This window comes from Meleagris gallopavo, chromosome 5 (assembly GCF_000146605.3).
Source record: "Meleagris gallopavo isolate NT-WF06-2002-E0010 breed Aviagen turkey brand Nicholas breeding stock chromosome 5, Turkey_5.1, whole genome shotgun sequence".
NCBI lineage: Eukaryota > Metazoa > Chordata > Aves > Galliformes > Phasianidae > Meleagris > Meleagris gallopavo.
The window spans coordinates 19639494-19657673 of record NC_015015.2 but is presented as its reverse complement, the minus strand read 5'-3'; the positions used below and the strand labels follow the sequence as shown (position 1 = coordinate 19657673).

The following is an 18180-nucleotide window of genomic DNA, read 5'->3' as shown; positions in this document are numbered from 1 at the left end:
CTATTCAGTGAATTGCAAAAGAAGGAAGAAAAAATGTTAATATTCTTTATATTTCATGGAAAAATAGGGGAAGGACCAAAATGTATTATATATTACACAAGTAACCCAAGAATGTATTTAATATACATTTTCCAATACACTCTCACTAACTGCAGACATTTGCACTCAATGGTGTATCAGAATGACATCCTGTCAAATATACTATGTGAGCATTGTATTTATGAAATGACTGTGGTTCAAACTTCAGTGTTTTCTTTATGGAATTCATGCAGTGATTATTATTATCAGGTCAGTCATTTCATGGCAGCTGAAGTCCATCTGTAACAGGTGAGGCCATGAGTACTTTCGTCCAGTTACAGTAAAGAGCAGGAAGTCTTTACTGGTGTTACAAACTTTCATAATCAATTGAAATAAAAAAGTACTCTTCTTTCCTTTGTTTTTTTTTTCTTTCCTCCCCACCTCCCCTTGTTTCTTACCAATTTCACTTGTTGGTATTATAAAGTTTAATTGATGTACATATATCCCATGTAAATATAAGGGAAATCAAAGAAAAGCGTGTGGTTTTTGCTGTTCGCTTTGCAATATGTTTATAATACACTGTGTTGTGTGAAGCAGCAGTACTGTGTGAAGTGATAGCTTGCTAATGTAACATATATAACTCAAGGATGGTAATTATACCATTAATACTATTGTTAGCACTAATAACTCCCCCTCAAACAGATGACCAGTAGGTGAGAATAACTGTCATGGATATCATATGTACCACACAATCTCTTGAGAACAAAATTCCTACTGTTACAGAATAAATAAATGCTCAGTTTAGTGCTTTCTGTTTTTGGCTAGCATACAATTCGTGTTCTTAACTTTAACAGATTGTGCTGTCCTTTCTTTACCTGGAATTGGAGAGCCTGGCTCAACACTGTATTTCTGTCATACCTGTTTTATCTTTATCTTGCATTAAATCACAGGATCAGGAAATCTCTGTCCCTTAAAATGACATTTTATACCTAAATTTATTCTTGTATTTTGTGTGTTTAAGATTGTGGATGAGATTACTTTCTGTGCTTCTAAGTGAACTTTTGCTTTTATTGGAATTTTATGGTTCCTTCACGTAAGACATGCATGATCTCAAAAGCAGACTTCTCAGTGGGAAAGCAATCTTTTCCTGCATTTCTCTATTCTGCTGCTGATCTCAGCAACTGAACACAAACATCTGATAGCTTTGTTTTTAATGGCAGATCAATGATCTATGGACTTTAGCATCACTGAGTTTTGTTTATTCTTCTGATTGGCATGTTTCTTTGTCATGCAGATCTAGTCTTACTTGACAAGAAGATTCCAGTATGTTCCAAAAAGAGTTAAGTGAATAATGGTGTTTCATTTTTACATTTAGCTTCCTGGGACTGGATATTCCTGTATTTTTAATTTGCTAGACCTTCATTTTCTGTGTTTTGTATTGTTTCATATTCCATTCACCTGTTACACTGTTAACACTGTAACTCTGTTGCTTACATGGTAATGTATTGAAAATGTATCTGAATTGAAAGTACACGCGTGGAATTGTTATAGTATTAGTATATTAATATAAGTACTAAATTTAAGTACTAAATTTGATATTTTATCAGAAAGACATGATGAAATTCAGAACTCTGATATTCTGATACCTAATTTGGTGAGAAATCTAACATTATTTTTAATTCAGTGTTGTGGTTTAACCCAGCAGGCAGCTAAGCACCACACATTTGTTTCCCGCCTCTGAGTGGTATGGGGGAAGAGGATCAGAAAAAAAAAACACCACAATAGAGCAGAACTTGTGGGTTGAGATAAAAACTATTTACTGAAAAAATAAAAAGGAGAATAATAGTATTAATTATAAAAGTATGTACTTTCAAATCAAGTGATGCACAGTGAAGTTGCTCACCACCAGCAAACTGATGCCCAGCCAGACCCCAAGTAGCAGTTGCTCCACAGTAAACTCCTCACAGTTTTTTATGTTTTTTGTTGGTTCTTTTTTGCAAGATGTCATATGGTATTGGCCAGTTTAGGTCATCTGTCCTGGTTCTGTACCCTCCTGGCTCCTTGTGCCCCTCAGCTTCCTCTCTAGCAGGACAGTGCAAGAAGTTTAAATGTCCTTGATTCTGTGCAGCCACTTCTCAGCAACAACTAAAACATCAGTGTTATATCAATATTGTTTTTTCTCCCAAAGCCAAATAATAGCATCATCTCAGGCATTATGAAAGAAAAAATACCCACCTCTGTCCAGCTGAAACCCAGATACTTAATTTTCTTTTTAAATTGGTTTTGACATTGTGAGTAAGTAGCTGAGGACTTCCTCTTCTTATGTGCCAAGTATGCTTTTGTCCATTTGATTTTAAGGAGCAAAGAGAACTCTTAGGATTTCTCACATTTTTTTGCTGGAGAATCATAGAATCATCTAGGTTGGAAAAAGACCTTCAAGACCACCAAGTCCAACCATCAACCTGACCTACCCAGTCCCATCAGTAAGTCTGTCCCTTTGTGCCCCAGGACTAATCCTGGGTAAGGATTTTCATTAAGAATCTAATTATGCATTATGCTGAAAATCTTTTATTCCCACTGAATACTACTGAAGGTTGCTAGGCACCTCAGAGTCAGTGAATATCACAGCTTGCTTAGCACATGGTACTACATATGCCATTTGCAATCTCTGCTTAGAGCAGACTTCTACTGCTGTCACTGTAGATTATTCAGTATGGTTTGGGAGTTTGTTTTGCTCTGCTTAGAATGTGATTCTATTCCTTATAAAATTGTAATATTCTGTGGATTGTGATTCATGGATCTAGTAAAACCAGATCACTGAAAAAGTGGGAGAAGAAAGATTTGAGATTTTTGTATGTTTACTTTCCTGAACATTTCATACAAAATCTCTCCAGAAGATCAAACCAGCCAATGACTGACACAATATGACAGTAATAAAAAAAATTCATTTTCTTGCCAACATTGCTTGATCGTTATTCTTTAAATATTGTTTATTGTGACATGCTATTCCCATATAGTCTGTGTAATGCTAGCAGTATGCAGGATGCACTTACCACGAAATAAGCATATCCCCAGAGCCTTAAGGCATTGAGCTACCCTTTTGTTCCATGTAACTTATTGCAGAAGTGCTCGTGGGATGACATGCTTTACTGTGTGCTACCTTATTGCTTTATTATTAGACTTAAAGGTCAGATGGGCTTGACTTAAATTCATGAGAAAACAATGCTGTACAAAGTTGCTTTCCTTCATTTTCTCTCTACTGGAGGACCTGAATATTTTTCTGAGATCTGCAAGGGTATTTTTTTATTGTTTTCAATTCCCATTGCGGTAATCAATGAGATGTAAAATTGCAGCAGTTCCATGCTGCCTAGAGCCTCTCCTGACAAAACTCGTTTGGTTTGTCAGAATGCATAAAGCACTCATAAGACCATAACATTAGCCCCATTTCTCTTTAATGTGACTGATCACAGAAAGAAGCCAGCTCTTAAGGAGATATTTTCATTTGCTTAATTAACACTGCCATAGCTGTTGTACAGAAAATTCTTTCTGTATTATGAATATTTCTTAGGATGTGTATGGGGACCATTATTTGTACATATGATACATAAAAATCAAGAAACCTGTAAACTATCTCTGTAATTATTTCACTTTTGACAATTTCATTCACACATAGGAAAAAGTAAAGGAAACTCTGTATAATATTCTTTTTTTTCCACATATTTTTGTCTGCTCAGAAAAGTAGTTTGTCACTATGCAGTCAGTAATCAATTGAATTATGAAAATGTAAATATATATATATGAATTCTGAATATATAAATTCATTTGCTAGTTCATAAGAAATTATTTTGCAGCATATGCTTAGGAGGAAGGAACTCTTAATACTGTGTTTTGAAAATATGTGAAGTATGGCATGTAACAAAAAAACAGACATGGTTTAGCCCCAAAGTGTTTTCCTACGGGTGTCATTATAGTTGGAATGATTGTGTTGCTTATGGCATTAGCAATGGGCCAGAAGCTTCTTGTCTATGCCTCTGACGCAGATAACTATAGTCATCATTTATCAGTCCCTTGGAGGTGTTTATAAAATGCTCCATTCTCATTCCCTTTACTATTAGAAAAAACATCAGCTTTATATAATGACATTTCTCTTGACTACCATAGCTGATAAGAAAATAATTGAATGAATGTTTGTAAATCAGGTATTCTTTTTTTCTGCATTGGTTATTCCTTTAGCATAGAAACTAAGAGAATTGTCAGTTTCTGTCTCATTTTGAACTGTATTCCAGAACTGTATGCCCATTTTCTTTTGCTCCATGTTGATTTTCTAATGAATGGATGAATGAGTGAGTGAGTGAATGAAGAGGCAATGTTATTGCCATTTTCCAATCTTTTACTAATTAAATTCTTTTGACAGCAAAAATAATAATAATCCTTAATATAATTTAAAAATAGCATTATGGCTTAGTTTACTATGTGTGTTTCAAGTATACTAGCTATGCCTCAACTAGCAAGTCAGCAGATAAGAATTTTTACCTTACTTGGAATTAATCTCACAGGTATAAAAATGATGTGTAGCTGTTTACTTAAAGGATAAAATAATATTTAATCTTCATTAATATAAGACAAATCATAGCCTTTGTATCCTTCTGAAAGTAATCTGTCAGCTAAATTCTGGGCATATCTAAGATAGCTTGGGGAAAAACTATTTTTTTTGTGTAACACCAGCTAAGTGATATTACCTTCTTTTACAATATCTTGAGGTTATGAAGGGCAGAAAATACATTAAATAACGGAATAGATCTTTCACATTATAAATTTATTTGAAATCGTCTAACATTGGAAATGCTTTATGACTGAGAAATGTCTGTATGAAGTAGTGAGAAGAAGTGTCCTGTATCACCTACAGACAAACTCCTATTTGTTTTAAAGCTGATTTTTATAAAAAACAACAGCAACAAAATTTCAACAACTGCGTCCTAAGTAGGTAAGAGATTCCTAAAATTATTAGATAAATAACTTATAAAACAGCAGAAGAATATTATTGCAAAAGAATATGAAGAATTATTTTATAATAATAGGAATAATTATTAATACCTTTAATTTTAATTTTGAAAAATATTTTAGATGCTTTTAAATAAATGAATTCACATCTTGTGATTAAAATAGGTTTCTGGAATTCAGTAAAAATGCTTTTAGAATTTTTATTTGTTTGTATGTCTTTTCAAGACTACCATCTTTTTTTTTTTCTTTTCAAGATAGTGATCTTTATCTATTCCTTTGATGATCATCAATTATGGTTGATTATAGCATAGGAGACAAGGCTTGGGACCCACTGCAAAAGTCCCTGAAAGTGTTACTAAGCTGATGGTAGATAAGGGGAAATGGTAGAATTCAGGAGAATGTAATAGCACTCATCCTATTGCTTTGTACACCTGAGAATCTTTTTTTTTTTTCTGTGTGTCGCAATCTGTTTGTTTCATATCAGCCACACTGAATTTAGCAGTTGAACTTAGCACTAAGCTATTTATTTTGTTGTATTTAATATGCTAGGTGACACTATCAGTTGGTCTTCAATCTCTTTTCTTTCTGTCTGTGAATGTTACATTGTGTTGTACCAACACAGCAAGGATGAAAGCTAACACAAATGCATATTTGTGTATACAGCACCAAAATGTGTATTCATAGACAAACCTTGTCAAGTCTTTCATAAAAAAAAAAAAAAAATTAAGCAGACAATTGTCAGACAAGTGTCTGAAGACTATTGGCAGTCAAAAGAACTAGTCATAAAATGACTATTGGCAGGGGTAAATATTTTAATGGCATTTTGTGTTTATAAACACATACACATTAAAAAGACATTAGACTTATTTCACACACTATACTCTTGCTCTGAAATAAATCACCCACAACTTAGTACTAGTTAGGTTGAGCAAAACAAATAGTCTAAAGTATTGGTTCAACACAGATAAACTAGTTTATTGATTAGATGTACAAAACATTACCTATCAATAATACATGTATATGAGTGAATTTATTTGCTGTAACAGTCACATAGAAAAGCATGGAATATTATTTTAGAAATTGGTATTTATACCTTAACTTGAGTTGTTTTGGAGAATAGCTGTGCAGAATTACCTAATCTCCATCTGCTTAACTCAGATGCAGAAGTGTAAAAATATCAACATACCAGAGTTGCAACTATTCTTTGTTTTGTTTCCATCTGGTATTCTTGAAAGAATTAAAATCAGAAGTGCAGTACAGAAAAATTATAGGACTGCTTATAGGACTGCTAGAGTGGAATAATCCTTACTGAGGATTTTACTGGGTTAAAGATCAGAAAAAATGTAGTTACAGCCTTCCTATGAATAATCAAGGATTGTGGACATTTGGCCACTTTTTGGTGTATATAAGTTATAATTTGATAAGTGTATAGAATAAAGGAGAGCTCTGAAATAACAGAATATATCAACAATTGAGAGGAATAGAAATTGGCAGGAGTGCCTTTTCACATCATCAACAAAACACAGATAGCTAGGTTTCCTGCACAATGAGTCAGCAGTTATTTGGAGGTAAGATTTAACTTCTTGTTTAATGGTAAGAATGTTTATAAAGATACACTTCTACATTTAAGAAACTGTGCAGAGTAGCATTCCCTCTCTGTACCCTCTGGGATTGTTGAAAGTCTTATTTGGAAATAGCACCCTGCAATTTTCCTGTTTTATTGACTTTACTCTTAATTGTTACTTAACATAAATATCCACAGCTCACACACATTTTGTGAGTGATTCAGATTCATAAGTAAAAGCATCTAATACTCTTCCAGATAACCCTGAATAACCAAAACTTCTACAGGAGCAAACAGATGAGATGTGGGATCTGCACTCTTATGGAATTGCAACTTGGACTCAGTTGTAGTAACATTAATCATCTGAAACAGCCCCCTTTCGTTTGGTAGTTGAATGCTGCCCTCTTTGTGATATATTTGAATATCTGATAGCTGAATATTCATTAAAAATAGGTGGAACCGTGTAGCTATTTGTTTTTTCTCCTCGTTTATTTACTATGTTAACATGGTAGGACATACTACTATGCGTTTTTTTTTTCTCTAGTAAGTCTTTCTTTTACTCCAGATATTTTTCATCCCATTGTAATTTATAAAAAATAGCAGTTTTGAGAACAATTACAAAAGCCTGATTATAATTTCAATGAGCTTGTGTTACTTACTGCCCTAATAAATTATTAGATAGAATTTAAAGACGAAGGATCTGTTATACTGGCATAAGTCTGAAGTAAAATGAGTGCACTTAAGGAAATGAACATTGGACTGATAATACTGAGTTTACAGAAGATTTCTTGCAGTTCTTCTTGGCAAGCTATTCAAGCAAGGATTATGCTATATATTAACAATAATTTTCCTTTTGTATTTTTCTTAACACTTTGTTTCCCTCACAGTGTGCTTTGTCCAAACATTCTTTAACACTGCATTTTGTTGTAGTTCATATTCAGAAAGTTAAGCTATTTTGCATCTCTCTTCTTTTCATTGGAGGAGAGAAAAAGGGAGAAAGGTGGCCCAAATCAATCTTTTTGGTATACTTCTTTTTTTATTTTTGCATGGCAAGTGAGATTTGCCGGCATAAATATATTAGATTTCACACATAAACTTAATCATAGTTTTCAGAAATAAGATGAGACTTGACTTCTTGCAACTTATTCTTCAACATATCTTGAGGGATTTCTCTTTCAGTAATTTTTGCTCATTTCCACAGTTTCTTCTCCAATAAGTACTTTGGCATATTTCCCATCTTTTTGCTTTCTATATGAAAGTCTATTGTTAGAGATTTTATATAAAAGTACTTGAAAAATATCTTTATTTTCAGTTTTCAACTTTTATGTTCTTGGACTTATTGAAAGCTGCTCACTAAAGTAAATGGGAAAATAGATACTCAGGTATATGCTTCTGATATTTTTATTAGATTTATTTCCAAGAAGTGAATTGTGACTATGCTTTACAAGAGTAGGAAACATCAGGCTGTCAATTTTTGCTTTAACAATTATATTGTGTGAAAAGTGAATATAAGTATGAGGAAACTGCTTATTAATAAGCAACTACTTTATTTTGTATTATACTTATTATACTTGGAATTTCTTGTATACTTGTATACTCTCAGGAGTATAAATTGAGTTTTGTGAGGAACTATAAACTTATGTCATTGCTTGGAATAACAGAGGTAAAACAACTTAGAAAATTGTCTCTGGTGACTCCTTGAATAGAAAAATTCTGTTTCTCCTGTTTAATGAATCCCTTAGCACATCTATTTCCATGAATGTTTTCACTGCTCATAAATACCTCTATAATGAACCTTTTTTACCCAACAGATTATTTTTGCAGTAGTCTGTATTTTATTTTGTTGGACAATATTGCAATTCAGGTTTGTTTGTTTGTTTTCCTTTACAATATTAAGAATTTATTTAAAATACATAGTTTGTAGTGTTAAATTTGGGGTAAATGAGCATTGATGCCTTGCATAATCTTCTAATTGTCATGGTCTCAGCAAGTCATGAATTAATCTATGTTGATGTAGACACTTTTTTTTTTTTAATTATAACTGAAAGATTTAACATGGTGGTTATTTATTCTTTTATTCTGTTTAAAATAACCTTTATGCATAGCTCTACTGGTAAACAGCAGAAAGTAGATGGTAAGAGTCCTAGTTTCGGCTTCATTTTCTATCACTGATTTGCTCTGCTCCTTTACTCCAAATTACACCTACAGGTCAACTTAATCAGAAAGAAATGTAATGGAGGGATCAAGGCATATTGTCATCTCTCAAGAGAAATATTTCAAGTTGTATTTCAAGTTGTTTCAATTTGATCTAGAAATAAATAGAAACTTTTCCATATGAGTTCAGTAGTCAGAACTAGTGAGACTCGAAAGCCATGTCTTTGACATGCGACCACAAGATATAACCAGTGATCCTACCTTTAACACATTATTCTGAAATACTATGATTAGGATTCATCCTTGACCTTCCTTTGTTGTTGTTTTGGTGTGGGTTTTTTTTCTGATGAGAGGAGTGTGCTGATCAGGGTATAAATTGATCTAGCAGTATTTACAAAGTGGTATTTGAACAGAATTTGCAAGAAAAGAAGTATTTTCTTATATAACGTTAGTACATTTTCTGTGCAGCTCTCAGATTTGAAAAAATAGTAAAGTAAAAAACCCTGAGGAAATAATCTCTTCCAAGAAAAGCTGCTGAGTAGTTCATTGAGAGACAGTCCATATCTAGTTTCAAACTGCCTATTATAAGTAGTCCCATCTCCTTCCAAACCCCTTTGAGTTACAGACACAATTGGAGAATCAGAGTTTAATCTCTATTTTTCTCCAGTGCTTGGATGATGCAGGAACTGCTAGTGACTCAGTACAGCAGCACAAACTCTGTCTTCATCTTACGTAAAAGATCCAGACTGCATGAAAGCAGGAGCATTACATAAGCAGCTAGAATTTCAGGGTGAAAAAGCTTGTCAAAGAATCAAATCAACAGGGAAGGTAAGAAATATCAGTGACCATTACAACAAGATTTTCTTACAGAGATTCATCTTTTGTCTCATGGAAAGTGGGATTTTCTTAGTTCCCAAGTGATTTCAAAGAGACAGGTACCTTTCATTGCACAATCAAGGACTGTCCTTCACTGAGCCATTGAGGTGACGCATATAGGCTCCAGTTTTAAAAGGAAGAAACAAACAGCTCTTTGTTTCTGTATCCTTCCTATAGACATCCTCATAAATAAATATATAAATATAAACTGCCCAGAATTAGTATAGACTAAGAAAGCTCTGTGGAGGTTGCTAGGCAGCCGAGGCCAAAGGAATAAAAAGCAGTTGGGTCTTTGAAAAGCAGAATCAGTGACGTATGGGTTATTTGGAGTCACCATTTACTCCATTGTCTTCTATCATAAACAAGAAGCAGTGAAATTTATATTTCTTTAGTAAATGAGCAGTGATTTTATAAGATTTAAAATAAAAGATCTGTTTTGTATCTCATGCCTGTAAGTGTTTACAAGCTATTAAATTATATATATGATAACAATTTATAAAGTTTATTTATTCATTGATTTAAATAGGATAGGCCCAATTTATTCAGGCTATAACTTGAAAACAATTTAGCAGGCTAATTCATTTTAAATTTTTTGTCTCATTTTCATCACAATTTACATTCAGTTCTCCAAGTTAGGTTCAAATGCTTAGGGGTATACCTCATCATCAAAAAGTGTGTGTTTTGCTGCTGCTAAGGATAGGTGAAAAATGTCCTTTTTATCATCATGCCCTGGATGTATGTTGAAGCTACTCATTATAGAAATATAGCAGTAACACACACACCCTTCATATTACTGTTAAGCATTTAAAAATGCAGTAGGCATTCCTAATAGGCAAGATTTTCATATGCAAGATTAGATGATCACACTGACTAATTGCTTCCTTTGAAATCTCTTCTGGTATTTGTGTGTTAAAATCTTCCTGAAATTAACTGTGCTTTCAGCAATTGTGTTACACATGCAAGTGTGATGAGGGAATAGCGTATCTTACAACTCCTACCTTCTCTGAAAGTATAATGACAGCTCCTCCATATCATATTTTGGTCTGCATTACTTATTATTTCTCAATGTCTTTAGATTATCATGTCTCTAGAAGATTAAATTGATGCATCATAGATTTTCAAAATGTGTTTCTTTCACAGGGTGAATGCTGTGGGGTGGTCCAGGCAACTCTGTGGAACGTTCTCCAGTGGACTAGTAGGATGAGAAGATCCAAGAGTAGTTTGGGGAACAAGGAGAAACATCACCTCTCATGACGGTAAACCTACCGAAAAGGTAATTCACGCTAGACGGTTTTTGCACAGCCTGCTGTTAAAGCTCATAGATATAACATGTAGTAGAAAACAGTAGCGAATGCTGTTTGAATTTTCACACTAAGTCCTTTGACTTTCTACCTCTTTCCTTGTGTGAGGGAGAATTTAGAAGCTATATCGTACAGGACTTTTCTTGCTTTCCTTTGAACATGTTCAATAACATAAATAAGAAGTTTACAGCAACTTACCAAAAATTCCTTATTAGACTCATGAAAATGACAGTAATATAAGCCATATGAAAAATTAGACCAGAATATAGCTTTACAAGGAGATTTAGAAGCTTTATTTTTACTCGTACAGAATCTTGTTAGGTTGACTTATTTCATTCTTTTCTTAGAAGCTTATCTGGTGTCTTTTTGGAGACACTCTTCCTCCCCTGAACCTTAACTGTGGATATTTGTATGGCTAACACTTAAGAAAGTCAAGAGAATGTGAAAACTATTGATCTGTAGCCCCTCAGCATTACTGTGATGCTTCTTCCTTTGTTCAGTCAAGAAGTACCAGTCAGTGAACATTAAATTTCTCTGTTTTCCCAAAAGCTCATCTATATGGAGTATATATAAGCCTAGTTAATTTTTACTATGTCCCTGCAACATACATATTTATTGGTCTTCAGTTAAAATTAAGTTTATTAAACACACAGATTTTGTGTACTCATCCTTAACCAACCGTGTCCTATGATGTGTTACACAGTATCTGACAAGCTGATTTTTACTGCTTTCATTTATTTATGTGCCTTAATATATATAGAGAATAAGTACATTAACAATGGGAAACTACACTGGTGGAAAATCAAATGGGATCTTCGATGCAGAAGTTTTCAAAAGGTACTATCCCCACATCTTGATAAAACATCATTTAATTAGGAAAGCTTTTTCTTAGGAGTATATATGATTTGGTTGATTGAATAGTAGGTTAGGCTTTCAAATATCTCTGGGAAATACCTTCTCTTTTGTTGCTAGTAAACTCTGTCTAGCTCTCTGGCGCTTATTAATTAAAACCATCCAGAGATTGCACTACTACAATTCATAAATTGCTTCCCTGCTTCACCAGGTTTGGCAGCTACTAGAAAACAGGCCGATCTACACTTACATAACTCAGTGAGAGTTTTGTCTCTGTATAATCTGCAGCTAGCAGAAAATGAAAGTCTAAATCATTCAGTTCTGAAAAGAATAGAAACTGCTTTTAGGAGAAGTTATGAAAACACGTGTGTATGGGAACTATTGAGTTACGGCCTGAACCACTGATTGATTACCTGAGGAAAGGACTGAATCAGCCATGGGAGCACAGGTGAAGGCAATTCACCTGCATGATCGGAAGGAGTGGAGCCTGGCTGCACCTCTCCTAGACCCCATTTAAGGACTGACTGCCACAGGGGAAGGTTCTCTTTGTGGAGATTCCTCCTTTGTGGAGTCCTTCCTGCAAACCTAGATCTTCAGGTACAGGTGAGCATTCCTTCCTTGTTCGTTTCTTTTATCATAATCTTTCTTGCTGTAACACTAATTGTAATGACGTATGACAGAAGAACTTCTTGATATAGGGAAGAGAAGCTTTGCCTCCCAGATTTAGACAAATTGGTTGCAAATTGTCATATATTTGATTTCCACACAAGGTTCTCCAGACCTATTTTTTTTTATCATGTAGAAGAAACAAGTTGGTACTTTTTTTTATAATGAGGGTGCATAGTGTTTAGGGAAAAAAAAGTGTATGAATTGGTCACAGCAATTTACTGTAAACAAAAGACAAGAATAGCTTGCTAGTGGTTGGAATCATTGAGATCCAAGCTTTAGTTCTAAGATGTGTTTCAAGTATTTTCTTAGTGCATTCTTCTGCCTACAAAATAAGCGTTTGAAAATGCTGTAATTTGTGCTTGCTGTTGCTTTTGTGATAAATCTAACCTCCATGTCATAGAAAGCAAATTGGGTGTCAGACTTTACACTAGGTAAAGAAACTACTCTTCAGGATAAATAGGGAAAGAAAGTGAAACTAGATGTAATGACATTGAGATCTATTTATCTGCAACATACTAAATAGAATTTGAACTTAGTCACCCTTACTCTTAATGAGAAACAGGCTACTTAGAGGATTGGCATTTCAGTCTCTGATTTACTGGTTAAACTGTGTCAAGTGGACTAGCCTTGGAAAGACCATTCTGACTGAAAGGAGAAGATAAGAATGTTCTTTTAATGTAATTTGAGAACTTGATGGTAAAAGGTAATTTATATTTTTGGTGAAAGCCTTTTGTTTTCCTCTGAGTCAGTGATATTGATCTGATATCAGTACTAAATATCTCTACTTGAAAAAAATAAATGTGAGTGTATATATATATATATATATATATATATATATATATGCACTTAATGTTCTGTTTTTATGTGATAAATACTTATCTTTGATCTATTTTAAGATGAATGGTCTTAACTTTTTTTTTTTTGTGGCAATCAGTGTTCTCCAGCAATGTTATTTGTAAGTAAATTCACAGTAGTCAATGCCTGTTCTGTTTTTCTTTTACCTTCCTAACAGCTAAGTAATCAGCTTTGTTCTATGTTTTGTGGAAAAGTTCAAGCCTTTCGAATTACTTTCATTTAAGTACAGCTTCAAACATAATGAAAAACTCCATTTGAGACTGAGGCGTGTCCTAGGGTTTGGAACAGCAGAAGAAATGAGATACTCAAAGCAGAAGTGCTTTTGACCTGATAGCAATTAACATAGACATGTTTAGGAAAAAAAAGGAAACTTTATTTTGAATGGCTATAGATACTGACCTATGTTTTCACAACTAGGTACTACAGTCCAAAACAGGGATATTATTTTCATGCAAGACTACATAGGCAGTGTCCATTGCTAACAGGCAAAGGGAATGCTCAACTAAGTAATTTTTTAATATTCTTTGTATCTATGAATGTAAACTGTGAAGCTTCTATTCTGTTCAATATTTTCTCTTTTAACAAAGAGTGCTCTAGAAATCTTTCTTAAAGAAACCTGAGATAAAATCAAAGTCAGTAACCCTCAAGAAACAAGGGGAGAGGAGAATTTAGTAGAAATTCCTTTAATATTTCACAAAAAGTCCTAAAAATTGTGACATGAGAAGAACAGACCATTGGATCTTTGGAATGATCTGAGAAATCAAACATAAAGGAGCTAGACAGGACGAGGCAGTCCTCACTGGCATTATCGTTGCCTCCCTGCAGCTGAGAATACTGTATGTAATGAATTTTATATATTTTGTGAGGAAAACTGATGCCTTCATGTTTAAACTTGCTGTGTCAAATTCTTTCTTCATAAAAAAAAAAAAACTGGTAGAAAAGTTCACCTCTTCAGTGTGTCAGGGTGCAAGCTGTTTGGTGTCTCTCTTTTCTCCCTCTCTCTAGAACTACTGTTTTGTTCATCTGCTACTTTTGTTTTTCATTGTTATTTCTCCATTATTATTTGTTTCTTTGGACTACTATTCTGTCCAGGACTACTCGTCCTGTATTTCTCAAATCATGTTATGACAGGTGGCAGAGAACTTTTCTTCTGGTACTGAAATTTGGGATTCTTTATAAGGTTCAACATTCTGGTATCTTCCTGAATGTTTTGTTTGCTGTCCTGTTCTAGACTCCTATACTGTAATTTTTAACACTTATTTTAGTGGGAATTTTGGTTTATAGCTGATCTATGGTATTAATCCTTATTGTGAAGATCCTGATCAATAACAGTAACCAGACTTGCATATTACCAGATGAACTGCCTGGACTAAGCAATATGATTACTAAAAGAGCAAAGTGAAACTTATTTACATACACAAGGTGTCTGACTACAGTTAGAACTCCCAGGGCATATAAAGCATATCAAAGTAGCTGGAGAAGAAAGTTATTCTTGTGGAGGTGTGTGAAAGTTGTGTGATTTTATGAAGCATGACTTTATGGCCTTTGAGCAAAAACACACTGAAAGGCGTTTACATGAATGTATAATTAAACTTAATTGTAAGCATAAAATAGAACAACATTATGATTAGGATGATATTTTATATTGGGTTTGTTTGTTTGTTTTGCCTTGCCGTTCTCTGTTTGCTTGCACTGTTTAAACTTAAAAGTTTTGCTAGATAGAGCTTCTTTTTATTTTTAAACCTCTCTGGCATTGAGGATTAAGATGAATCACAGTGAAACCACAGGACCAAATAGAGTTGCTAGAGGTAAAAATTCAGAAGAACATGTATGCAGGTAAATAAAAGGGAGCTGCACCTTGAGACACAGGTGCTGAGAATGCTTCCTGCTGCTCTGTAAAGCATCAGCATGGAGACTGTCTGCCAAATATCAGCCTTTGGGAAGGAATTCCCTCTGGCAGAACAGTCCTGTGTTCTTCCTGCTTAGGAACAGATGGCGAAGAGACAGCTCACATCACCAAGCAGACCTGGATATAATGTTTTTCTCTGGAATGAAGATTACTTTAATCGAGTAAAATGTTCTTTTCAGCCATACAGATATTTGAACTGATTTAAGTTAAATATTGTTTTGGGGGCAATACCTACATTTTATTCTGTATAGAATGTAGTAGCTGACATAAGTGAATTGAAACTAAGTTGAGAATATAATTCTAATATGCTAAAGTAGTAATTTATACTGGCCAAATAGGCTATTATATACTGTCATTATATTATATAGTGTGGCACCAAAAGTAATGCCTCCTATTTAATTCTGTAGAAATTACAGTTGGTACAGAGAGCACAATAACGCTATTAAATAGAACAAATTCTCAGCTACAAAACCTATTTTTCAACACAATTAATGCCATTAGCTGTGCATTCTCACCTGTGATGAACAAGAGCCTGCATATCATACCTGTGAAAAACTGCATCAGTGAAGCTGACCTGCTGTCACGCCGCTGAAATGCACCACACACTGCCTCACTGTGCTCACATCCACTGTTTGGTTTCCATAGGTGTTCAGCAAGCATCCATGAATGTCACTGGGTGCAATTTTTTCTGTGTGGAGGAATTAGGTGGTACACCTTTTCTTCATATGTGCTTCCACGTCAGACACCGTTTTGTCTGACCTCCTTGCTGCTGCCCTCTGTCACACAATAACAGTGTGACAGAGTATTGGTGGGAATGTTCAACCTTTTCTGCAATACCACCTCTGACATCATTGGCCAACATAATAAAATAGGAGGTATTGCTTTCAGAACAGCCTATGTATCATTTCCAGTAGTTTTCTAACATTATTATGGTATGACACCATCTATAATGAGAAGAGCTATATGAGCAAGGAGTAAAAAGATGCTCAACATTATTCAGACTCCTGCCATAATGAGGGTACTAGTACCTTTATTTAATCTTCTTGACATATATCTGTGATTTTTTTCTGTCTGTGTTGATTACAGGACTATTTGGCAACTTCAGTCATTAATTCCTTTTGATGCTTAAGGAAACGAGATGCCTCCCTGAACACAATAAGCCTTTGATCAATACTCAGAAATACACTACATCATAATGCGAATGGCAGCACTCATTAAGACGTTAAATAACCAATCAGCACACAAATGCTCAATTTCTGTGAACACTGCACTCAGAAATGGCTTTATTAAGCAAGACATCATGCTTAAAAGCAGTATTTTCTAAAACTGAGTAGATCATTTGTTTATATTCACAGCTTGTGTTTCTTGATCATTATTCCTATTTTTACAAGCAAACAAGTTGAGGCACATAGATGAAGGATTAAGAAGTTTAGGAATTAGGACTTTTTTTCCACTAGTGCAGATCTGAAAACCACTGTAATCCTTTACTGAAGCAAAATATTAAATTTAAAATGAAGATGAACAGTAAGTGAATTCACAGTAAGTGAATGTCTATGTATTATAGTACAGAAAGAGAAAAAGTGAAAAATGGGTCTCATGACAAATGAAGTTGATCTATATTAGCAAGAACAACTAAAATTCAAGCTGCGCGTAAAATGTATGCATCCAACTTGAGCACAAATGGAAATCAATGGATTCACTTGCTTAAATAAAAATTATAATTAACAAGATTAACAAAAAAGTCCATAGTGGGCTTAGGAATTTGTGTTGAAGTAATGATGACGCCATTGCTGTACGTGCCATAGTCTATTGTATCACAGTCAGGTCATCAGCTTCTACTAGCTAAAGATCCTCTTCCATATTAATTCAAGATAAATTAGTAGTTTTCACCTTTCCTGAACAGTGTTATGGAAGATTTTCTTCCTTGCTTTTTTTTAATTTTTCTATAATAGCATCAGAATTCATTTTGTCTAATTGTATTTCAGAAAGAGTGCCACCAGAAATGTTTTCTAATGACCTTTCCATTGTCCCAATTAACAAACTGATGAAAATCAAATAACAGATGAAGATCAGTAAGAAAATCTGAATATGCTAGAACCACAGACATTTGCAATACTTGTATCGCTCTTTTTATTTTCTGTTTCGGTTTGATTAAAATCACAGTGTGAGAAATGTCTTAGTTGAAGAATAAAATCTGATTTTCAAAGGATTTAATCTGGTGGGAGGAAAATGTAAGCATGATCTTCTATTACACACCTTATTTGAACTTGCATGTGTGGTGGTTAATGTGGTGAAGTAATATTAAACTGAATAGGCCCTCTGGTTGGTATCATGACCAGTTGCAAGCAGGATTTAACTCCATTCTCCACCACTCTCTGGGCCTGGCCTCTAGCCAGTTCTTTACCTAGCGAAGAGTGTACCTGTCCAAGTCATGGGCTGCCAGCTTATCCAGGAGAATGCTGAAGGAGACAGAGTCAAAGGCCTTGTTTAAGTCTAGGTAGACTGCATCAGCAGCCTTTCTCTCATCCACCAGGCAGGCCACCTGGTTATAGATGGAGATCTGGTTGATCAAGCAGGACCTGCCTTTCATGAACCCGTGCTGACTGGGTCAGATCCTCCAATTGTCCTGTACGTGCTATGTGAGCTCACTCAAGATGATCTGTCCCACAGAATTTCCTGGCACTGAGGTCAGGCTGACAGTCTTATATGACATGATGAATGTGAGCCATCAGTGTGCCTAGATAACCAAGAAGGCCAGCAGCATCCTGGCTTGTATCAGAAATAGAGTAGCCAGCAGAAGCAGGGAAGTGATTGTCCCCTGTACTTGGCTCTGGCCACACCTCTAGTACTGCAATGAGTTTTTGGCCCCTCAGTACAAGAAAGTCATTGATGCCCTGGAGCGTGTTCAGAGAAGGGCAACTAAGCTGGTGATGGGTCTGAAGCACAAGTCTTATGATGGAACTGGGATTGTTTATTTTGGA

General features: G+C 34.7%; 1 protein-coding gene across 8 annotated transcripts in view; it reads left to right on the top strand.

Moving 5' to 3' along the window:
* Nucleotides 1–18180, top strand: part of LRRC4C (leucine rich repeat containing 4C) — a 531845-nt gene that overhangs the window by 468527 nt on the left and 45138 nt on the right. For 7 of the 8 annotated variants that reach the window (XM_019615507.2, XM_010711270.3, XM_031553516.1 and 4 more), the window contains one exon: nt 10754–10886. The gene's annotated coding sequence lies outside the window, so the exon portion shown is untranslated. Of the gene's footprint in view, nt 1–10753; nt 10887–12290; nt 12370–18180 lie in introns of those variants that run through there. The other variant, XM_019615515.2, reaches the window with a different exon arrangement.